This window comes from Nannobrachium achirus (assembly GCF_963921795.1).
Source record: "Nannobrachium achirus genome assembly, chromosome: 6".
In the NCBI taxonomy this organism is placed as follows: domain Eukaryota; kingdom Metazoa; phylum Chordata; class Actinopteri; order Myctophiformes; family Myctophidae; genus Nannobrachium; species Nannobrachium achirus.
The window spans coordinates 60,937,211-60,963,121 of record NC_137815.1 but is presented as its reverse complement, the minus strand read 5'-3'; the positions used below and the strand labels follow the sequence as shown (position 1 = coordinate 60,963,121).

Below are 25,911 nucleotides of genomic sequence, written 5' to 3'. Positions count from 1 at the left end.
AAAAACAAAAAAACACTGTAAATAAATATCGGTTTAGAAAAATGCCTCTGCCTTTCTCGTTCCTATTACATTAAATAAACCCCACACATCTGGGATGAAAAGGATCCTCCGCCTCTTGTCCCAAGGAAGAGAGGGCTCCGCTTCAAGTGCATCTTTTAAGTGTCTAATTCTAATTCAACATCTTAAATATTTTAACACGCTAATTTATTTGACAATCCAACACGGAGGAATGGGGGGGGGGGGCAGCGGCTAATTGGCAACGATGTATGACGTGAATTAGAGCGGTCCACCAACTTGCGGGTTGAATGAAATAAAGGGGGGAGATTATTTGATACGTCGTCTGGGTCGGAAGGTTCCATTTCTCACTAATCTTGACGGCGTGTCTGGCTGTTTAAAAGCAAATGTAGCAACTCACTCTGCTTTATGTTTCGCTGGGCACTCGGTCTCCCCTCTTCACTCCCTTTCCTTTGGCTTGCCGTCACCACTTTTATCTTTTCCAGGTTAAGAGAAAAGGCACAACTGTATGTTTTTGTATGGAAGTGTGGAAAACAAAGCCCTCCAACATTTTTTTCCAGCCCATGTTCATGCAATGAATGCTTGTCTAGTGAAACCAACTTTACTCAAAACCCAGTTCACTTTCCCTCAGCTTCCATCTGATAAAACAGCTACATTTCGTCGTTGTCGGGTGGAAACCTCGTATCTCCAAGTTTCAAATGTGTACGTTCTTTCGCAAAGTAAAGCCCTGCTTCATCGTACAAGGCCGTCGCACAAAAGTAGTGAAAGGCTTTGTGTGCTTGTAGAATCGGCTGTTTTCACTAGTTTAAATCATTTTTTAAATGATAAATCCAAAACGAGACGTTTTGGATATACAAGGTTTTCACCCGACAACGTCGATTCGCTTGTTTGGCCTTGGTTTGTAGGTTCAGTAAACGCTGACATTTCAAAATGCGGTCAACTCAAAGGACACAGACAATTAAAGACACTTCACTTCCACACTCTCCACGTGTTTGCATTCTTTGTATTGGGGTTTGTTTCCCGCTTCTCTCCGGCTCTCCAGCCAGCCGCCTTCTTGTGCCTGGTTTATACTTAGCCAATCTACAAGACCTACCACACAATGCAGTGTGACGTGTTGTTAGCTTGTCGATCGACTACTTTCAGTCAGTGTTGTTTTTGACAGCAAATTTTTTATTTAGTTTTAGTCATAATTTACTCACCTGAAAAGTTAGTCTAATATTAGTCTACTAAATATCATAAGATTTCAGGCAACTAAATCTACACTTGATTTAGTCAACTAAAATGTATTTTGGCAGGCCTTGATGGCATCGTAATGACTGATTTTACACTTAGTTGCATGCTTAAAATAGCCGATCTACAAGCTCACAACGCGTCGCAAGCTTGTAGATCGGCTATTTTCAGCACGCGACACCTGAGAGCAACCAAACATAAAATGACTCTCTTCTCCACTAGTCCCGTTTTAGTCTAGTTTTTATTTTGTTGACCAAATTGTCAATATATTTAGTCTTAGTTTTAGTCATCATGGCTTAGTTTTTATTTAGTTTTTAATTCGTTTTCATCAGAGAAAGAAAAAGCAGTCGACAAACATTTTTCGTCATAGTTTTAGTCGACGATATCAACACTGCTTTCAGTGTGAGACACCGGCGTGTGGCTAAATATAAACCAGGCTTCAAGAACCACTCTTAATCTCACACCCCAAAAAAAAATGCAAGCTGTTTATTTGCGTAGGGCTAAAGCCATTCCATTAAGTAGCTGCACCAGGTGCTCTGTCCCTAGAAGGGATTTGTTTTCTGAAATAAATGGAGAAAGCCACAGACTGCCAAAGTAATATTGACTGGCTATGACGTGAATGCAGCTAAGTAAAAAAGAAAACATCCAAATAGGAACCAAGACTAAATGTAGGCCTTTTCTTTTTTATTCCCTTACATAGTCACAGTTTTGTGCTATTTACACTGGAGGCCAAATCATATACACACATTCTTTTATGTCTGGTATACAAATGTGTACCATTAAAACCCATTCAGAACAGGTACACAATAATGTGTATCGTTATTTAATGCCTTAACTATTGAAAAATAGCAGATATACAAGCTCACAGCGCGGCACCGAGTGCCGCGCTGCGAGCTTGTAGATCTGCTATTTTTGAAAAATCATGAAAATTAGAATTTTGACCCGATTCTATAAGTGTCTTTTGAATCCTTCAAAGTTTTTTTGAAAAACCTCTGTTTCTATGTCAGCAATCTGGCCAGCCATCATCAAAGAAAAGGTCCTTTTCACTTAACTGGAGCTCAGTCAGTCTGTTCTTGAGAGACTACTATGTCAGTGGTTCTCAAACTGTTTCATGTGAAGGACCCCCAAAATTATATGTATTTGGCCACGGACGCGGCATCTCAAAATATTTAGTTCCAGGGACCCCCCAGAAGCAAAATCTGAGTTACAAACGTTCGCTTTGAAAATACATATATTCAAAGATTTGTACACATTTTCACGACTTTTTCAAAAATAGCAGATCTACAAGCTCGCAGCGCGGCACTCGGTGCCGCGCTGTGAGGTGCCGCACTGGTTAAAGCATTCAATAATTAACAACATAGAATATATGAATGTATTATGGACATGAGAGAACAAATAGAAAACATTCCTTTAAAAAATACATAACAGTAAGACTCCCTGATTGGGAGATAAGCGACCGTCAGGTCACATACACAAACTTTAAAAGGCAATGGTAGCCAATCAGGAGGGAATATGGGAAATGGGACAGATCCATGTAGATGACATGACTTTAGAGATACTGTGTACCGCTTTGTGTGATTTTAGGGTAAAATCTGTAGGAGCAGTGCCAAAAATTTGTTTTGCAAGAATCGGCCTCATGGTGGCGCTAGAAGAGGGCACATGTGAGGAATGAGGGGTGGAGGTTGTGGTTTGGCAGCCAAAGAGTGTGTGTGCAAAGTTTGGCATGGATAGGGGCAACGGTGGCAGAGAAATGAGTAGGGCAAAAGTGTCCTCCACCGACTGACAGCCGGTGGAGGTTTTGATAGTAAATGCGACCTCACGGTCGCAATAAACTAACAGCAGGTCATATCGTGGATGTCTGCTGGCCATGACCCTATCCAAAGAAATACTCTGGGAAGTCAAAAGACCGAAAACCAATCAAAAATTATGAATTCCATTTCAACTTTTCTGTGGCAGAGAAAGCAGGTCCAAGTCATAGTGCCCAGAAATGAGACAGAGAGAGAAAGAGAGAGAGAGAGAGAGAGAGAGAGAGAGAGACAGAGAGAGAGAGAGAGAGAGAGAGAGAGAGAGAGAGAGAGAGAGAGAGAGACGCTTTGACACGTTCTCTCACTTTTGATTTCTTCTCATCTTGCTGTATAAAGTCAAGTCATCTGCAGGTGAAATTTGCTTACTTTCCGTCACCTCAGTCAATCTCACAACAAAGACTGTCAGGTTGGCCTCCTGCGCCCAGCAGCAGGCTGACATTATCAAAGCTGCTCACTCTCTCTCGTAGACGGGCCACAGTTTATACATCCATCAATATATCTTCCAAAGCAACAGAAGACCTGTCGGCGTGACGTTGATAGAAAAATAGATTGAAACTTGCCAAACACATCTCCCCCCTCCCCCTCTCCCCACCAAAAGAAGGTATTTTTAAGTAGCTTTCTAGATAACAGATCTGCGATAACGCTATCAGTACGATTCCCGTCTACTTTAGTCACAGATGATAATTCACATGAAAGTCGCCGGAAATGCAAGACAGCTAGAGAAGAGAAAACGTGAAAAAGAGAATGCAAGCTCTATTCTCTGACTGACTATATTCAGGCATATACGTTTACCTGTGCAACCTGTTTATCCAGACAATAAAGAGCCGTTTTTATCTACCAGAGACCCTTTAGATAGTGTTCTGAGACTACCACAGGAGCAGTGCATCTGATAGCAGCGAGCAGACTGAAGGCCAGGTGATGCTGTTTAGAAAGGATCTGACACTTCCTGTGATCGCAATCGACAGGAAAAAGAAGGAGAAGAAGAAAAAGAGATAATCAGAGCCCGCATCACAGAGCTTCTACCTTGTTCTCTGCCAGTGACTTAACGTCTCCGGAGCGGACGCTAATGTTTCATTTTCTTAAGCCATTTAGGCCTAGAATTATCGAATGCTTTAACTATTGAAAAATAGCAGAACTACAAGCTTGTAGATCTGCTATTTTTGAAAAAAATCTAGATTATTTTGCAAGTCAGATATTTGCATCTGGGGGGTCCCTGATACAATATTTTGAGATGGGGGTCCATGGCCGCATACATATCATTTTGGGCGTCCTTCATATGAAAAAGTTTGATCACCGCCGACATAGAAACATGATCTTTTTAAAAAAAAAACCTTAGAAGGATTCAGAAGACACTTATAGAATCGGGTCAAAATATTCAAAGAATTGCACACATTTTCAAGATTTTTCAAAAATAGCAGATCTACAAGCTCGCTGTGAGCTTGTAGATCTGCTATTTTTTAATAGCTAAAGCATAAAATGATACGCAATAACGCGTCCCCGGACTAACTGTGTTAAAGGCCTTGCATCTATTTTGCCTGTCAGTGTTTTTAACTACAGCAGCAGGCCAAGCTCAGAGAGTAGATTACGGTACTTATAGTGCATGAAAAACACGCCAACAAAACTGCTTGTGACAGAAACGTTTAACTTTGCTTGCTAGCAATCTCCCCCATGTGGCACTCTCGCTGCAGCGAGTTGTTTATTATGTTCCCGAGTCTAGGCAAAAGCGATTAAAGGAGCTCTTAAGAATCAAAGCGTTATAAATGCATGGAAACACAGCCGGCTGTAAATGCCACAGAATTAGAAGCTTACCAGGCCCTAATACTAATACATGGCAATTTTCAGCTTGATGCTGATATAAAGAAATTCGTTTTTTTTTTTTTTAAGTAAGCAATAAATGCAGTCAAGGGAACTATTACAGAAGCCCTTGTTCATCCCAGCATAAATCTACACGTGACCTTTCCTTGGGTCCAACTCATGAATTCGCTTGTTTATTCTTATAATACTTCCATAAAAAAAAGGAAACAAAGCAACTCCAACCGGCCGAGACCAAAGCAATCGTCTCTGTGATCTTCAGAGGCGTCCTCGTTTAACGGCACAGCAAGCAATGCAACCGCTGTTTGCGCGATACGTTCCTCCCTCCGTTCTGTGTGGACTCATGAAATTCAAATGAAGTCCAGCTCGAGTGTCGAGGGTGTTTAGAAGCTACCGAGACAGTTGGCCTTCTGAAGCTTCTTCTAGACCAGGGGTTCTCAAACCCTTTTAGGCCGTGACCCCCAAAATAAACATAATATTTGAACTGGGGACCTCCACCCTGAAAAGCACTTGGAATTATATGTATTACATTTAATGTGACTCGGTTCCACAGATAAATATTGTGAAATTAGCCGATCTACATGCTCACAACGGCTCGCGACGCGAGCAGTTGTGAGCGTGTCGATCGGCTATTTTCACAATGTCTGCCTCTTGCTTACTTAATGTTTGACAGTTTGGCCAGTTTGGTATTAAAACAGTCTTGAAAGTGCTTAAATTGTCACTTTAGAAATGTGCAGAATGCAGATACCATGTACACATTTATACTGTGTGTTGGTTTGTTTACCGTTGAGTGAGGGAAAAAAATGACATTAAGCTAATCATCTGGGGACCACACAAAATAATTTGGGGACCCGACACCAAGTTTGAGAAGCCCTGTTTTAGGCCTATAGGGCCTTTCCTCTGTACACTTGAATATCATCAGGTCTGAAGAAACTGCCCTCTAGAAAGAAGCAGGCACATACAGTATGTGGCCCACTTAATCCAAGACAGCCCCTATCAGTGAGGGTTAGTCATTATGATGATAATTGTTCCAATGTGGCTACAAGCCATCCTTACGCTCAGGGGCGTCAATTGGGTATGGCAGGGTATGCAGCTGCCATACCCTGGGTCCAGGGGGGGAAATAAAAGTTACTTTTAAATATAAATCCATGAATGTCTCTTTGTCTATCTGTGCTGGTTATTATGTTGTTAAATTATAGTAAAATAACTACAAATTCAAAATGTAACAAAATGGTCACTTTAGCAAGGTATTATAATTGTATTCTCCACGCTTGTATTCTCCTCATCTTGCCAAAATGGTATATTCTCAGGTTCCGCAGGTCAGCTGCACAGGTGCAATGCATTATTGTTAATTGTGGCACGTTTACTAACATGTCACGTTGAAAAAAAAAATGTGCACTTGAAAAACCATTCCAGGCTGCCATATCCAGCCCAAGAAACCGTAGAAACCTGTGTAAAAAAACTGGAAAAAAAAAAAAGTTTTTTTCAGACATTGTGAAAATAGCCGATCTACATGCTCACAACGCCTCGCAGCGCGAGGCGTTGTGAGCAGGGCTGTATTAACCATTGGGCCGGTGGGGCCGTTGCCAGGGGCCCTTGGCTCTCAGGGGCCCTTGGGGGAACTGGCCTGCGTGGTCAATGACAATTTACAAAAATTAAATGTATATTTTAAGCAAAAATCAAATGTGTGGGCCCCCTCCTCTGTTGTCTACAGGTGCTTTCTTGGTCCACAGATGATCATCATGGCTTAAAGGTGATACACCATGCATTTAAAAAGTATTTATGTCATATTGTTTATGTCCCAAAAAACGTTTTTTCAAAAGGTTTGAGGCTAAATTACCACTCCTGAATAGAGAGCCTCTCATTTTTGAATGGCTCTCAGAGCATTTTCAGCTGCAGTACCACCTTTGGCCTGACCTTTGCCACCCCCCCCCCCCCCCCCCCCCAATTCAAAAATATTTGAAAAAAAAAAAAATTTGATTTTTTTTTTAACGGATTAACCCCCTCGCGGGGGTTAATCCGTCCATGGTTGTGAGCATGTAGATCTGCTATTTCCACAATAGAACCGTGTTATACAAAATGTAATACCTCTTTTCCATGAGGACACCCATCTTTGCCCATACCCTAGCTTTTGCTGAACTGACGCCACTGCTTACGCTGCAAAATCCTGAGTGTTAATTTGACAAATTAAACCAAACTAGAGCAACTCCATCTTACCGTTAAACAAGCACAGGCATAAGTAAACATATAGCTAATATACAAAGGTTTCTACAACACATGCAACATATCACACATTCAGTCTTTCTCTATCTTTCATAGAGACACGCAGGAAGGGAGATTTTCTGCTTTAAGCTCGGTTTGCACTTTAGAAAGGCTTTAAACGTTAATCCCATAAGCTGCCAAGGGGATTTTTTTGCATTGGTGATGCAATCAAAATCACATTGGAAAGTTAGTGTCAATAATTAGCCTGATTTTGCCACATTAACATTAATTACACAATCATTTGGAAGATTCCAGGGCCCCGCGATCCTCGCATCTGGAGCAGCCAGCTGCAGTCCCTGCTGGTATGGACCTGTTTTATAAGACTATGCCGAGAATGCACACCAGATAAATACTCCGACATCACTTCGTTCATTTTTCCCCCCAGCCCAGCCTCTGTTTTCCAAATGTGTCTGTGATTGACTGAATTAACCCATTTAGAACGGGGTACACATTATCGTGTATCATTATTTTATGCTTTAACTATTGAAAAATAGCAGATATACAAGCTCACAGCGCGGCACCCGAGTTGCCGCGCTGCGAGCTTGTAGATCTGCTATTTTTGAAAAAATCGTGAAAATTAGAATTTCGACCCGATTCTATAAGTGTCTTTTGAATCCTTCTAAGGTTTTTGAAAAAACCTATGTTTCTGTGTCAGCAATCTGGCTAGCCATCGTCAAAGAAAAGGTCCTTTTCACTTAACTGGAGCTCAGTTAGTCTGTTCTTGAGAGACTACTATGTCAGTGGTGCTCAAACCTTTTCATGTGAAGGACCCCCAAATTGATATGTATTTAGCCACGGACCCGCATCTCAAAATATTTAGTTCCAGGGACCACCCAGAAGCAACAATTGAGTTTCAAACGTTCGCTTTGAAAATACCATGTAGTCAAAGATTTGCACACATTTTCACGACTTTTTCTAAAATAGCAGATCTACAAGCTCGCAGCGCGGCACTCGGTGGCGCGCTGTGAGCTTGTATATCTGCTATTTTTCACTGGTCAAGGCATTCAATAATTCTAGGCCTAAATGGGTTTTAAAGGAGAGAAGAACGGGCTGTTTAGCATTGCTGCGGATGACGGAGAGCTTCCCCTCTCTGGACGACGAGAGATGCTCCACGAGCGTCGTTCAAATCCTGCAGCCATTTACTTAATGACGGCAGCTGACGCTGATTTGTCCTTTCTCTGGGGCTCACAATGCATACAGAAAGGAAAGTTATGACCTTCGCAAACAAGCTTTGTTGATTGACTGCGGTCACGCAAACATATAGCCCAACGTTACTTACTGCCCCCACCACCGCACGGCATTTATTTACCACAGCGCGTGCATAGTCTATCTACCTACAAGTCACAACATGCTATTGGAAGATAATGTGAAGAGGAAGAGAGAGAGAGAGAGAGAGAGAGAGAGAGAGAGAGAGAGAGAGAGAGAGAGAGAGAAGAGAGAGAGAGGAGAGGGAGAGGGAGAGAAGCAGGGGCGTCACAAGGGGGGGGGGGGGGGGGGGGGGGGACTGGGACTGAGTTACACTAGGGCCCAAGGTGGAGGGGGCCCTGTCTTTAGCTATTGAAAAATAGCAGATCTACAAGCTCACAGCGCAGCACTCGGTGCCAAGCTTGAAAAGTCTATTGCTATTTTTGAAAAGTCGTGAAAATGTGTGCATATCTTTGAATATATGTATTCTTTTAAGCGAACATTTGTAACTCAAATTTTGCTTCTGGTTGGTCCCTGGAACGAAATATTTTGAGATGGGGGTCCGTGGCTCCGTGTGCCTGGCGCTGTGAGCTTGTATATCTGCTATTTTTCAATACCTAAAGCACAAAACAACGCAGTGAATCCTTGTACCCAGGGCCCAGAATTTGGTGCGACACCCCTGTAAGTAAGAGTAAGTAAAATAGAGATAGAGATCAACAGACACTTACAGAGAGAGAGAGAGAGAGAGAGAGAGAGAGAGAGAGAGAGGAGAGATGCATTCTCAGTCTGATGGGCTGTGGTGAGACAGAACACAGAACAGAGGACGCTCCTCTGAAGCCCTGAGCTCCTGGAGTGTCAACACCCCCCTGAGACACACACACACACACACACACACACACACACACACACAACACACACACACACACACACACACGCACACACGCACACACGCGCACACACACACACACACACACACGCACACGCACACGCACACGCACACACACACACACACGCACACGCACACACACACCCATCCCAATGGCAGCTCACATCCTGGGGCCCCTAAACTTTCTGAGATAGCGGCGTAAGGGGAGTGAGTGGCAAACGCAAGCTATCCACTGAAGCAGCCGTGCTACAGTACAGTAGTACAGACAGAGAGATTGACTGAATCCTGAAAACATGTCGTGCACAACAATAGATATTAACATGGCTTTTTCTTTGCTTTCACGACACAGACGACATGTCAGACTACACAACACTGTGCTATCAGACTGGATACATACAGAACAGGACTTCTGTTCAGGATTATCTTTGAATAGAGACAGTCAGTTGTCCGCGTTCAAGTTCTCGTTTTCCTTATAGCGATTGACGTAACACAGAGTTAAAGAAACCGTACGAAACAACAACAGCAATGGGTGTTCTAGCTAACCACACCAATAATTCACCAAGTATAAGTCCTTTTCTAACCTGTGGGCAAAAAGATCCCTACTAGATGAAGTACTCACCATGCCTCTCTCAAATGAGCCTCTATTGCACCGGTTCACAGAGTGCACCTGTGGTGCTTTTCTCTGCCTTCTCGCGAAAAAAAAAAAAAAGAACACAAAAAAACAAACAGGGCAACCCGCACAGCTTTCAGTTAATTATTAAGCCAATTCAATACAGCGTTCTCCCTCAATGCACGGAGCTGCAGTCTGGTGAATGATTACGTGTTTACCTTCCACAAGGGCTTTGCTTATTTAAAGCAATCTTCGGTCCCCGCCGTGTTACTGCAGCCTCCTTGCCCTGCGGACACAAGACACAGAATTCCTTCTTAGTTATATGAAATAATCACCACCAAAAAGAGAAAAATAAACAACAGCTGTCAACCTGTACTCACAACAACACAATTCAGAAAGAGAGAGAGAGAGAGAGAGAGCAAAACAAACTAAATCAATCTATATTGGGAAGTCCACCCACTGCTTGCTATTGATCAGAATTGACGATAGCAATACACACACAGTATCATCATACGTGTTGTGGGATATCGTCTGTGGGGACATCGATGCTGTTGTTTCCCCTGTTCCTACACTGGTTTGTACACAACAAGACCAGTGCGTTCCTCTCTCCCAGTGACCCAGCATGACCAGAGGAGAGGACTACTCCTCTGGTCACTGTCAGCCAGCCACGTCCCAGACATTTCCATCTGACTGATAAGTGTTGCACTACGCTCATGATAAAACAACACACACACACACACACACACACACACACACACAATCACCGAGCGAACAATGGAGCCGTCTGATGTGCGGGTGTGACAGTTTATTTGCAAGACAAAAACTTTTTTTTTTTTCGTTTTATTATTCCTGCCCCTTCTTGCTAGATGGGATCAAGGGTGTCGCTCCAAATTCTGGGCCCTGCTGGGTACGAGGATTCACTGCGGGGGCCCCCGCGTGAATGTTCTTCATAGGGGGAGGAGGGGGTTTAACCCATTTAGGCTGGGAACGCATTATTACGCGTTATTTTGCTCACAGCGCGGCACTCGGTGCTTGTGGATCTGCTATTTTAGAAAATCGTCAAAAAGTCTTTGAATATTTCAAATCCTTCCAAGGTTTTTTTTTTAAAAAACCTATGTTTCTATGTCAGTGGTTGCTCAAACCTTTTCATGTGAAGGACCCCCAAAAATGATATGTATTTGGACACGGACCCCCATCTCAAAGATTTGCACACATTTTCACGACTTTTCAAAAATAGCAGCTCTGCAAAAATAGCAGTGTATATCTGCTATTTTTCAATAGCTAAAGTATAAAATAATTCCAGGCTCCTCCACCTTGGGCCCTAGTAACTCAGTCCCACTCCCCCCCCCCCCCCTTGTGACGCCCCTGGATATGATGCCTTGCTTTCATATCGTCGTTGTCCGATGAAAACCTGCTTGTATGTCCAAAACCGTTCGTTTTGCATTATCATTTTAAAAAATGATTTAAACTAGTGAAAACAGCCGATCTACAAGCACACAACGCCTCGCACCGCGAGGCGTTGTGTGCTTGTAGATCTGCTGTTTTCACTACTTTTGTGTCACAGCCTTGTATGATGAAGCAGGGCTTTACTTTGTGAAAGAACGTACAAATTTGAAACTTGGAGATATGAGGTTTCCACCCGACAACGACGATATGGGAGGCAGGAGTCACAGACGGCCCCACCTGGTGGTGGACTAGACCTCCTTTCTCTGCCTGGTCCTCACATGCAACTCCCCTAGAGTAGACCCCCCCCCCCTCCCCCTCCCCCCACTGCTCAGCATGCATGGAGCATTCCAACACAGAGCACTCAACCCAGGCACAGGGAATGATGAAGGGAGAAAAAAATAAAAATGCAACAAAATCTTATTTTTATGGTAAACCGAGAAGTGACTATGGGCCAATATCTCAGGTGCATTTGAATAAAAGCATTAAAGCATATCCAAATATGAAAGGAAAGAAAGAAAAAAATCCACGCATACTCGCGCGCACACACACACACACACACACACACACACACACACACACACACACACACACACACACACACACACACACACACACACACACACACACACACACACACACACACACACACACACACACACACACACACACACACACACACACACACACACACGCACACGCACACACGCACAAACACACACACCCCCTCCAGGACTTGCTCGATGTTCTTTTGGGCCGTTTACATTTGGCAGTCAAAACTGTGGCCAGGGCGTTTGTGCAGATTTTAAGTGTTTATCTAAAGCAGGCTGTGCATAGATAAAAACATTGCGCTGGCTGAGCCTTGCCCGGTTTCAGCATTAATTATGTGTTAAATGCCCTCGTTGAAAACGCGAGTCAACATTCAACTCGCTCTGAACTCCGCCGCGGGGGTCGAACCATCATCGAAAAATGGACCGTTCCCACACACACGTCTACCCTATTATTCTGATTCATTACCTTTCAATTAACATATCATCAATGGCATCGTAAATCAATAGTAAGCGATGACAAATGACAGATATTTTCGGTTGCGTACTACTAAACATCATTAATCCCCATCACCTGAGAGTGGCCCAGGGAAGCCAAATGAGTTTACCCCAATGCATAACATCCATTTAGATAAATGTTCTATCATTGTAATGATGGAAATTTGTATGGAGGTAGAGGGGCTTGAAAAGAGGGCAACAACAGAATCCTCACAGCAGCCGTGTGCTTGTTTTCTCCTCTGAAACATAATGCCATGTTGTAAAAGAGATAATTGTCTCCATTTCTAAATTCCATTTAGATCAGCGGGGGGTCGGGGGAACAGCGGCGTCAGTTCATTAAAAGCTAAGGTATGGCAACATGACTGGTGTCTTGAGACACCAGTCATGTTGCCATACCTTTAGCAACACAACAGGCATGATTACAGTACATTTTATTATTTTCCCCCTATAGCCAAGGTATGGCAGCTGCCATAGCCTGCCATACCCAATTGACGCCTCTGCGGGAGAAGAGAGCCCATCACACACTGAGGCTTTAGGCGAGAGAAGAACTCCCGGTCGAGATAATTACCCACCTAGGTGGCGTAAGTGCGCGCTCAGTGCGACACCCGGGATAATGCTCGCGATTTATGTACTTGGTTGTGCACCATGTCACACACCGGAAATAACTGATTTACAAACTCACACAATGCATCGCCCTGCGGCGCGGTGTGAGCTTGGAAATCTGCTGTTTTTGGTGCACGATGCCGGCTCGCAACAAAGTATAAAAACTTCCTTAACACCCAAGGGGCCATACTCGTTCAGTAACGAGATAAGGCCACTAGGGGTCGCTCTGCCAAAAGGAGTTGTCTCGTTCCTCAACGAGACAACAAAGGGTTAACTGTACAGCGTGCTGCGCGCATGTTGTGTTCACTGTGAATGACCCTAGTCCATAGGTCACACCGTGGCTCGCAGAGAGAGAAAATGGCGCGACTAAGCTGCATTGATTTCCATTCTAGGCTGAAACATAAAAAGGGCTTTATCTATGAATGAGGTGCAAAGAACGCCAGGGAAGCAGAGATCTGATTGTTTTCACGGCGACACTTTACCGCGAAGGTCGGCCCCGGTTTGGATTTTTGTTTTGCGAGCGTTTGTAAACAAATGGATTTTCTTCCTCAATCGTCAGTGGACACTCACGTGCACTGCACACACACGAAGCTTCCGAGGCTCTTCAAAATAAAGTGTGAGTGAACGGCGGCAGCAGCAACAGCTAGAAATGTTAGAAACCTTGGCTTCCCATGTGTTAAGGAATGAAACAAACAGACAAAAGCAACCCCAATGCGTGAAAACATAAGATTTATAAGTAGGAAAAGCATGTCAGCATGTACATAACTACAGAAAGTCCATTCTGTATGGAAATGGAGTCGGCTCCATTTGAGTAATTGTGGAAAAAAAACACACACAAAGTGTATTGTCAGAGGGAATGGACAATTATCAAGGTTACATTTCTTTTGCTCTGCCATGGCTATGAACTATCAGGGTTATATTTGAATGTGAACAAAGACTAATTTTATTCTGTGCACAAACTAGTGAAGTGGACTCTGTCCCATTCATTGTGTGTGCGCGCGCGTGTGTTTGTGTGTGTGTGTGTGTGTGTGTCTCATACCTTTAATTTGTATGTGTGTGTGTGTGTGTGTGTGTGTGCGCGTGTGCGTGCGTGTGTGGTGGGGCATCACTGCTCCACGATAACGTCGTTGTCGGGTGAAAACCTTGTATGTCCATGAACCGTTCGTTTTGTATTTGTCATTTTAAAAATGATTTAAACTAGTGAGGCAAGGCGTTGTGTGCTTGTAGATCTGCTGTTTTCACTACTTTTGTGCGACGGCCTTGTATGATGTACCAGGGCTTTACTTTGCGAAAGAATGTACAAATTTGAAACTTGGAGATAGGAGGTTTCTGCCCGACAAGTGACGATATGCACTCTAGTCCCCGGTTTGTTATCAGTGGCTGTAGCTTTGTTGTAAGATCACATGTTCAAAAATATGAATTAATACCCCTCCAGTGAAATGCACCCGACCAATCCCAACAAAAGGCCCTGCGCATCCACTCTGGAACGCCACTTCAGCCCGTCTAATGGACAGGCTCTCCTCTCTCTCTATCTCTCTTCATGCCAAGCAGGGAGGAAAAAAAGAGGGGCGCCATGAATATTTACCACTAAGTAAAGTTTTTTCCATTAATTACCCTGAGCATGCTTAATACTATATCTGTGGCTACTTCTGTGGCGGCTCGTTAATGAACTTTCGCACATCATTACCATATTAATTAATGCTCAACTCGATGGCTGTCAATAGGATGCCGCCAGACTTGTCTGTCGCCTGGTCCTTTTCGGCCTTTTGTCCGGGGGAGCCTCGATCACTCAGCGATGGCACCCGAATCAATCTAACTGTTTTAATTTATCGTGCCAAAGTCACAGAGTAAAAAGAAAACAAACAACCACACGAATAGGGCTGTCACATTTATTACATAATCGTCTAATCGCAATTATTTGAGGTAATCACAATTATTTTTGCATAATCGTCCTAATCGTTTCCATGTTGAGAAATGTTAATATAGTTACAAACACTTTCAAAAAGTAGTGGAAATAGCAGATCTACAAGCTCACAACGTGTCGCGATGCGACGCATTGTGAGCTTGTAGATCGGCTATTTCCACTATCAATGTTCTTTGGTATAAAATAGTATCAAATTGTCAAAGATGTAATTAATTTCTTTGTATATTTAAGTTATGTGTCACGATTGCCATGTGCAACTTCAAAGCCTACAAGCCAAACAGAAATGTAATTGTCAACGACAAAAACACAATTAAATCGTTAATCGCAATTATTTGAGTGACAATTAATCGTCATGTAAAATGTCATAATGGTGACAGCCCTACGTATGAAACAGCATTACAAAGCTAAACGGCCAGCGGATCAGCACAGAGAGTGCAGTTTAAATAAGAGGGCGTAGAAGACTCGGTGATATCTATATATACAGGGGCCATTGGTGTTTGTTTTTAGGGTGTGTGCGGGAGATTTTCCAAGTCACTGTCTGCTGTGCTCTGGAACACAGGAAAAAAATCTAAAGGCATGACTCACTTTCTCAACAAACGCAGCTGCCTTGCTTACTGTACTGTACATGTGATCTCTCTCTCTAAAGGGGCTGACTGCACATTATTTTCTCCCTCGTTTCTCTCACTCTTTTATTAACCCTGCAAGGCCTGCTTTAACCAGTGAAAAATAGCAGATGTACAAGCTCACAGCGCGGCACCGAGTGCCGCGCTGCGAGCTTGTAGATCTGCTATTTTTGAAAAAGTCGTGAAAATGTGTGCAAATCTTTGAATATTATGTATTTTCGAAGCGAACGTTTGTAACTCAAATTTTGCTTCTGGGTGGTCCCTGGAACTAAATATTTTGAGATGGGGGTTTGTGGCCAAATACATATAATTTTGGGGGTCCTTCACATGAAAAAGTTTGAGAACCACTGACATAGTAGTCTCTCAAGAACAGACTAACTGAGCTCCAGTTAAGTGAAAAGGACCTTTTCTTTGACGATGGCTGGCCAGATCGCTGACATAGAAACATCGGTTTTTCAAAAAACCTTAGAAGGATTCAAAAGACACTTATAGGATCGGGTCAAAATTCAAATTTTCACGATTTTTCAAAAATAGCAGATCTACAAGCTCGCAGCGCGGCACTCGGTGCCGCGCTGTGAGCTCGTATGTCTGCTATTTTTCAATAGTTAAAGCATAAAATAATGATACACAAAATGTGTACCCGTTCTAAATGGGTTAAGACGGACTTGTTCAATGAAAAACATAACCCGAGTCTCGTAAAAAAAAAAAGAAAAAAATGGCTTTTTGAAGGAAAGAGCAACTAACGACACAACAAGCGGAGCGTATTTTTCTCTTTTCGATGCGATTGGCAGAATCCTGGTATTATATTGTACACCCACACACACTGTAAACAACAGCACTTTTTCTTTCTGACACGAACACAGGGCTCCAAACCCACCAATTAAACTTTACTTTGCTCCATCCAGGCCCTTTTCAGGGGACTTTTTCTCCCCCATCTATCCCCTCTTCCTTTTTTATTTTTTTCTAGGCTGAAAAGGCAACAGTGCAGTCTGGTGAATGTCAGGCCTGTCTGATCCCCCCCCCCCCACCACACACACACACACACACCACCACCAGATTCTTTGGACCTGCCCTCACGTTTTGCTGAGCTAAGAACAAAGTACACAGAGCACAGCACACACAGGGAGCTTTGCAACCCTTAGTACCAAGGAAGTGGAATTTCACTCCAAACCCAAAACAAACAAGGCGGTGCATTTCTTTACACTGTTCAATGTTAACAGGGCTCTTTGAATACAACACCACAGCCCACTCCCCCCCCAAATAATTCACACCGTTCGCTCTCTCTACCGAGATCCTGATCTATTGATCTGTGGAGCAAATAATTAGAAAACTGTAACTTTGCGTGTACTTTTGCTCTCATCCTCTCCGATAACTTACAGATGGGACGGCAAAGGAGGCACACTTAAAGAGGCAGTGCCATAGTTTTGTACTTTTTCTGGTTTTCATGTGTCTTGGAGGTTGACAGTACTTCATTAGATGTGGTTCATTACTTAGGTGTGGTTGTTATGAGCAATTATGTATTCCCTTTGTATTTGGGGTTTCTTCCTGGAGGCTGACACCTTGTGGGTCAAAAGTGCAGATCCAAAAACACAGATAAAATGATCCCCTCCCCTTTTAACCATTCACCCAACACTGTGGGTGTGGCTAACTTCAGCTGGGTCACCACCCACCATGACAACCAGGCATACTTAATGAACTGGTTGGTGTGGCCACATAAAAAACACAATTTTAACTCTTTCTGTACACTCTTTTGTGAACGTTCTTCCTCCGAGTATAATCATAATGCCTGATAATCATGTTTTAGGGGGGAACAAATCATGGCACTTCATCTTTAAGACAGTGTGGCTGTGGCACGCACTACGGTGGCACAAAGTCTCACTTTGAGCGACACATGAAACTGGACCCATGGTGGCCACAGTCCCCCGTCGGTGGCACTATGCGTGCGCCACACACAAAGGGCTAAACGTACGGTATACAGCGGTGCATTATGCAATCCTATTTTTACAGCCAATTCCTTTCCGCTCCAGTTGAGTGGGAGGAGGACTGTCAATTCTGCCCCGGCCATATCAGGTTTCCACCATCTCTCCCAGGTCCCTGCCATCATGCCCCTAGCCTCTCTCTCCCCCACCACAGATCCTGTGTGTCTATTAATATCAATAAGCAGCAGATTCCATTTCCCCGGATGAGGAAGACGAGCGGAGGAGAGTGAGAACAGAGGAGTGGGACGAGGAAGTGAAACCCATCGTGCCATCAACAGCGGGGGTTACCACTTACTATCACCACAGTGCACTGCATGCCCACACACACACACACACACACACACACACACACACGCGCACGCACACACTAGGGATGGGACGATAAGCGATATTATCGTTTATCGTGATAAAAAACACTCACGATAATCGTATCGTGGAGATTTAATTTATCGTGATATCCTCCTCCGTCATGCACTGGGACCAATTCACCTTTTATTTGCCGAGCTGCATTTCCGGTACCACTTAAACCCTCTATAATTGGTAAAAGGTACTTATAATATACGTACTTGATACAGTCTTTTTTCCACTCTCTATCAAATGTCTTTGCCAAAAAATAGCAGATCTACAAGCTCGCGTTGCGACACGTTGTGAGCTTGTAGATCTGCAATTTTTTTGGCAAATGTTCCACCCCAGGATAATGGATTTTGATTATCACGATAATATCGTAAATCGCGATTTCTTTTGTCACACTAATCGTGATATGACATTTTCATATTGTCCCATCCCGCACACACACACACACACACAATGCCAGTCTCCTCTGTGCTGAGTACAAAGCAAACAGCTGGGCTGCTCTTAAAGTGACATTTGGCATTATTAGAGCGGTTTCACCTTATTGCTCGCATACCTTGGTTATTAGTTCATGTTACAGTCAACCAACAACATCTGCTACCTCTGGGAGCCTGTACTCCCCCTCCCACACTCAGGCCCAGCGCTGTCTTTCTGTTGCTCCGTTCAGGGGCGTCACACCAAATTCTGGACCCTGGGTACAAGGATTCACTGTGGGCCCCCCATGAATGTTAACTATTGAAAAACAGCAGATATACAAGCTCACAGCGCGGCACCGAGTGCCGCGCTGCAAGCTTGTAGATCTGCTATTTTTGAAAAACTGTGAAAATGTGTGCAAGAAAGCCATGTTTCCATGCCAGTGATGCTCCAACTTTTTCATGTGAAGGACCCCCAAAATGATATGAATTTGGCCACGGACCCCCATCTCAAAATATTTAGTTCCAGGGACCCCCCGGAAGCAAGATTTGAGTTACAAATGTTCGCTTAAAAATACATATTCAAAGATTTGCACACATTTTCACGACTTTTCAAAAATAGCAGATCTACAAGCTCGCAGCGCAGCACTCGGTGCCGCCCTGTGAGCTTGTATATCTGCTATTTTTCAATAGCTAAAGTTACTAGGGCCCCTCCACCTTGGGCCCTGGTAACTCAGTCCCACTTTCCTACCCCTTGTGACGCCCCTGGCTCCGTTCCTTCACGCTGTGTTCTGGAAACCACACTGAACTTAACGTTCACCTCTTCGTACACTGACCATGGAGACAGCCATTACAAGGCACCACTTAGTCGTCGGGACAGAAACGATTAGGGCAGGGGTCTTCAACGTTTTCAGGCCAAGGACCCCTTAGTGGAGAGAGAGATGTATAGCAGGGACCCCCTCAACCTTTTCATAGATTCCATATTGTTTCACTGTTTGACAGCACAATCATCAGTGTATTGTGGATTCAAGTCAATTTGTGTTCTCAGATATTTAACCACTTGAACGGTCAATACTTAATAAACTTGACCTTTCACTATGTACTTAGGGTTAGGATTAGGGAGCTTAAAATGAAACCAAATCTACCCGTACAGGTCCATTTGGTTTAATTTTACTCTCTCAAGAGTTACAGATCTAAAAGGGTCCATTTGGTTATACCAACTCTACATTGTTTAGCTTTTAGGGGACCACCTGGAATCCGGCTCAAGGACCAACTGGTGGTCCCCAGACCACTGGTTGAAGACCACTGAGATAGAGTATAGGATTTTCAGACAGGAATGTGTGTGAGTGACTGTACAATTCCCAGGGCAGTCCCAAGGCTTTGGTTTGCCTGCTCATGGACTCATGAAACGACACGGCCTACTAAAAAGAGTGATTAATGTTCCACCAGAGTGACACATCACTCCGCTAAAGTGTTTCATCAGCATGACAGAGATTCACTAATCAGACTCATTTGAAAGAAACACATCTCTATCAAGCCTCCATACACTACAGTCGCCTACAGTGCATGCATTGCATGCACACACACGCACGCACGCACGCACGCACGCATGCACACACATCCCATAAAAGGTAGGTGAAGGAGGAGAGAGAGAGAGAGCTATAAAACCTTTAAAGACTTACCCATGAACAGTGAAACAGACTTTCATCACTATCATGAAACTCGGTCCCTCAACATTCACGCACATTCCCTCCACACAGATAAAGTGTTTGTTTCTTTTCTCTTTTTTTTTGTCCACTTCTGAAGGCAAGAGGAGAAAATGCGCCAGTGACACCAGAAGGTATACGGAGCTGTAGTAGTAGTAGTAGTAGTAGTAGTAGTAGTAGTAGTAGTAGTAGTAGTAGTAGAAGTAGAAGTAGTAGTAGTAGTAGCAGCAGCATTAGAAGTGGTGTGGTCGTTGTGTGTGTGTACAAGAGGACTGCGTAATAAGTGAACTGGAGTTCCAGGCTCCAGGGTTGAGGACTGTCTGGAGGTATGTGGTCTAAACACAACAAAAGCCGGTGCCTTGCTCTAGATTAAATATGCAGGAAGAGCCAGGGCCCCTTTACATAAACACAAACACTCAGCAAATGAAGAAGTGGTGCAGAGTCACACGCCCGCCGAGAGCCCTACCTGTCCCGGCCTCTTTTAATTAGAAAAGGGGCAGGCAGAACGAATGGTCAACAACGCTGTCATACGAAGCAAAGAGATGAGAACATAGAGAATAATACTCCAATGGGGCATTATTAAAGGGGCCTCACCATGCTTTTAAAAATATATATTTTATATAAATATTGGTCCATAATACGGTTTTATACCGATTTTAGCCTAAACAATCACTCGGATATTGAAATGTCATGTTCTGTCTGTCTCTAATTCCAAGCCGTTTCAGATGTAATACCAAAATGCCCTTTGTTGGCAACGGGGTGCTGTATTTTGGCTAAAACTGGAATGATACATGTATCGTTCCAATTTTAGCATGGCACCATGCTAATCTTTCCTATATCGTTCCAATTTTAGCACCACTTTACCCCACGTCCCCACCCACCCCATAGTCTCAATAGAATCCACCCCAAAAGTATCGCCCCCTTCTCTTCATTTGCCAGGAAACTGGAGTGGAGGGGCGGTACTATGGAAATGGACCCTGGTGTGACATCACACCAGTCCCCTTTACAGGAGAGAACCATTCGGACACACCCACTCAGAAAATCACAGAAATGAAAAACCAAGGCTTGGAGTTAATGAATTGTATTTTTTTTTTCTTTTTTTTGGAAAAATACACTGGGAATAATAAAATACATGAAAAAATAGAACATTTTGACTTTTATGGTGTGGCCCCTTTAAGAGCATTATGAAAGTTGGAGAAATTGTGTGAGCCCTCAGCCCTGCCTAGCATGCCTACAGTACTTTAGAAATAAGTAAGACACCTGTATCGCCCTCCCACCTCATTAGATATACACAACCAGCATTCTTAGCTTGATTCACGCCTTGTATTCTTTTTTTAATCTCATTTACAGCATTCTTCTGACCACTAATACAATCCGTAAAATTCAACAAAACTGCTCTCTCTTTAAAATGAATGAAGAAGTGGCATTTGTAACCATGGTATGGAATTCAGTTTTTATATTCCTTTCCTTTTCCTTTCTCCTTTTTCCTTAACCAAGATACCCCAACAATAATTACAGGGCTTCAACTCTAATTAAAAATTTCCTAAATATCTAATTTAATTAATTAAACTGGGTCATTTTTGGTGGGGGGATTCTTCATTAAATAAATTTAATGGGGGATTCTTCATTAAATTATGTCCAGTGGAACAAAAAAAGAAAACCCCCTACAACGCACCTTTCATCACTCATCTCCGTGAGTGTTCCTTCCTAAAGACACCTCCTAGTGCATTGGGGGGGGGGGGGGGGGGGATTCAAATAAATAAAAGCCCAATTTCAATAGGCAGGATAAAAAGTGACTTGGACCGGCATCCATTGTCCACATGTTACTTTCTAAAGACCCTCTGTGTCTCACTCACTTCCCTGCTTCCTTCCTGGCCTCGCTACCTCCCATCCCATCTCCATCTCCATCCCTCTGCCTCCCTCTTCCTTCCGCTCACTCCCTCTCTCTCTCCCTCCCTCTCTCTCCTTCTCTCTCTCTCTCTCTCTCTCTCCCTCTCTCTCTCTCTCCCTCTCTCTCCCTCCAGGGGCGTCACAAGGGGGCAACTGCTTGCTTATTCATGGGTTGCATTTGTAGTCCTAAACGGCCATGTTTAGGACCAACACAGGTGTTTCTATTTGTCTGATTGGCACAGAACAAATGTTCTACACTAATCAGAACACCTGTGTTGGTCCTCAACATGGCTGGTGTAGGACTACAAATGCAACCCATGAATTCCTCCTTGGGATAATAAAGGTATCTACAGTATCTATCTATCTATCTATCTATCTATAAGTGGGACTGAGTTACTAGGGCCCAAGGTGGAGGGGGCCCTAATTATTTTATACTTTAGCTATTGAAAAATAGCAGATATACAAGCTCTGCCGCGCTGCGAGCTTGTAGATCTGCTATTTTTGAAAAGTTGTGAAAATGTGAATATATGTATTTTTTAAGCGAATATTTGTAACTAAAATTTCGCTTCTGGGGGGGTCCCTGGAACTAAATATTTTGACATGGGGGTCCGTGGCCAAATACATATAATTTTGGGGGTCCTTCACATGAAAAGATTTGAGCACCACTGACAAAAAAAACAAACTTAAAAGGATTTGAAATATTCAAAGACTTGCACAAATTTTCACGATTTTTCAAAAATAGCAGATCTTACAAGCTCACAGCGTGGAACCGAGTGCCGCGCTGCGAGCTTGTAAGATCTGCTATTTTTTTTAATCGTGTGAGCTTGTAGATCTGCTATTATTCAATAGTTAAAGCACAAAATGTGAGTGGATCCTTGTACCCAGGGCCCAGAATTTGGTGCGCCACCCCTGCTCTCTCTCTCTCTCCTCTCTCTCTCTATCTCCCTCTTTCGGGGGGGATACGCATGCAGGATCTCGCGGTAGTGTGAAGAGAGAACTCCTGGAGAAAAAGCCTGACTGCCTGCCTGTGGGTCTGTCAGAAGAGAGTGTCACGGCTTAGAAAACCCGTAGTGAACCGAGGAGAACGGGAGCGGAGCCTCGCGCTTCTCTCCCAATGAAAGAAAAGTGAGGGGAGAAGGGAGGAGGCGGGGGGCGGGGTGCGACTCTGGCGTGCCGGCTTTTAGATGCTGAGTGACACATACTGATGCGGCCAGTCAAAGATGTCATTTTCATGCGAGCCCCCTCTCTCAAACAGAGCAGGGGCAGAGAGAGAGAGAGAGAGAGAGAGAAAGAGAGAGAGAGAGAGGAAAAAGGGAGGGAGGGGAGGATCTTGGGAAAGAGGAGGGGCAGGCACTGGGGTGACGGAGGTAGTAAGGAGAGGTGAGGAGGGGAAGGGAGGCATTAGAACAGTGGTTCTCAACCTGTGGGTCGGGACCCCCAGGGGGGTCCCCAAATTAAGTTGGGGGGGGTCCCCAGATGATTAACTTAAATGTGCGACATTGTTTTCTCACTCAGCAGTAAACAAACCAACATAAAGTTTAAGTGTATAGAGGGTATCTGCACATTTCTTAAGTGACAATTTAAGGACAAATTAAACATTGGCCAAATTGTCAAATATTAGAGGCAGAAATTGTGAAAGTAAGCGATCTACATGCTCACAACGCCTCGCGTTTGCGAGCCACAATAGAACCGTGTTATGCAAAATGTAATGCCTCAACTCTTAGTGCTCGTCAGGGTGGGGGAGTCCCCCAGTTAAAATATGATTATTTTGGGGGTCGCGGCCCAAAAAAGGTTGAGAAACCACTGCATTAGAAGGGAGGGAAGGGGGTGGGGGGGGTTAAGAGGGAAAGAGAGAGCGATAGAGGGAGAGAAAGGAGAGCGAGAGAGAGAGAGTGAGAGAGTGAGAGGGCAGAGCAGAAAGGAGACCTCTGGAATATAAACAGGGTGTAGAGTTTCAAAGACAAGGGTGGGGGAGCGGGGGGGGGGGGGGGGGGGGGCAGCCAGGCATTCCATTGTTCAAGCCAATTATCAGTGGAAAATAATAACAACAGATGCATCCAGAACGGCCAACTTATGCCGGAGCAGCCATGGCTGCGCTGGAGAGCAGATGATGAAATGTGAGAGTTCTGTTGAGGGGAGGTGTGTGTGTGTGTGTGTGTGTGTGTGTGTGTGTGTGTGTGTGTGTGTGTGTGTGTGTGTGTGTGTGTGTGTGTGTGTGTGTGTGTGTGTGTGTGTGTGTGCGCGTTATAGGGATGGGACGATATGAAAATGTCATATCACGATTAGTGTGACCAAAGAAATCGCGATTTATGATATTATCGCGATAATCAAAATCCATTATCCGTGGGGCGGAACATTGGCAAAGCGACGCGTTGTGAGCTTGAAGATCGGCTATTTTTTGGCAAAGATATTTGATAGAGAGTGAAAAAAAGAATCAAGTACGTATATTATAAGTACCTTTTACCAATTATAGAGGGTTTAAGTGGTACCGGATATGCAGCTTGGCAAATAAAAGGTGAATTGATCCCAGTGCATGACAGAGGACGATATCACGATAAATTAAATCTCCACAATACGATTATCGTGAGTGTTTTTTTTTATCACGTTAAACGATAATATCGCTCATCGTCCCATCCCTATTGTGCGTGTGTGTGTGTGTGTGTGTGTGTGCGTGTGCGTGCGTGTGCGTGCGTGTGTGTGTGTGTGTGCACCAGATGTGAACTTCCACAAGGACAGTTTAATATGTGCTTTCTGGTCACCACTTGTGCTGCGTGTTGCGGCCGTTCCAAGCATACCAGACAATGAACGGATAAAAAGCCGTAGTGTTCAAAGGAGGAGGCGTACTCTCGTCTCCAATCCCGACGCTAAGACGATACATATGGCTCCTGTGTTTGCCGTGTGATAAATTCAAAAATCGCTCGTGCTCCTTTTCATGTCGAACACCGAGAGGGGTCATTTGCAGATCGCGGAACACATGTTAGTTTGGGTTCCCCGCGGTTAACGGGGGTGCACATGTTAAGGAGGACCAGTGAGCAACGGTACAACATGACGTACCGATTGGAAACGAGGACCCACAGGACCCCCTCAGTTCCAAAACATCCTAGATCAGGGGTCTTCAACGTTTTCAGGCCAAGGGCCCCTTAGTTTAGAGAGAGATGAAACAGGGACCCCCACAACCTTTTCATAGATTCCATATAGTTTCATGATCGTTTGACAGCACAATCATCAGTGTATTTTGGGTTCATGTCAATTTGTGTTTTCAGATATTTAACCACTTGAACCGTCAATGCTTAATAAACTTGACATTTCACTCTGTACTTAGTCTGCTCTTTTTCTCCTCTACACGAAACCTCTTTGCCGAAAATAGCCGGTCTACAAGCTCACAACTCCTCGCAGCGCAAGGCGTTGTGAGCTTGTAGATCTGCTATCTCTGTGATCTAGATCTAGATCTGCTATCTCTGTGAGCTTGCAGATCTGCTAGAGGCTCCACACGCGAAAACAGGAGGAGTGGACGATGTTGCTCGCGTTAGTAGGTCCTCATTGAAACACATGTATTTTCATGAGATTTCATCGCTCACGTCGTGTCGCTCGCGTCGCATGGCGTGCAGTGTGGATGAGCTGCTAGTGCTGAGGAAAAGTAAACCTCATTGACTTGGGTGGAGAGATCCCTCATATCGGTCTCACCCTCTGACAGGCGGGGAGGGGGAGGTGGGAGGTGGGTGGTGGTGGAGGAGGGGGTGTTCCAAGTTCCAACCTTAAAACAAAACCAATTCTCTGTGTGCCTTGTCAAGGGGTGGGAGATGTCTGCAGATAGCAGCACAAAAGATGTGCCCCCTTCCTTTTCAGGAGAAAAGAGACGTTTTCGTTTCATTAACTCCAGACTAAAGCGTAATTATCTCCCTATAGACCTTAATCACCAGCAGAAGGATAATAGAACAAAAAAAAAGCAGTTTCTACTTCAGTCATTAAAGTTTTTTTTATGTGTGTGTGTTGTTCCTCATCCCTCTCTCTCTTCCTTTAAGCCACTTTGACCGGGTCTGCATTACTTATTACGTAATATTTTATGGTTTAACTATTAAAAAATAGCAGATATACAAGCTCACAGCGCAGTATGAGTTTGTGCCAGTC

At 44.0% G+C, this 25,911-nt stretch overlaps 1 long non-coding RNA gene across 1 annotated transcript in view; it reads right to left on the bottom strand.

The window, feature by feature from the left end:
• The window catches only part of LOC308287553, a 142,084-nt gene that overhangs the window by 30,356 nt on the left and 85,817 nt on the right, over positions 1–25,911 (bottom strand). The window contains exon 4 of the long non-coding RNA XR_013962143.1: positions 10,024–10,091. This is a non-coding gene — a long non-coding RNA (uncharacterized lncRNA). The remainder of the gene's footprint in view (positions 1–10,023; positions 10,092–25,911) is intronic.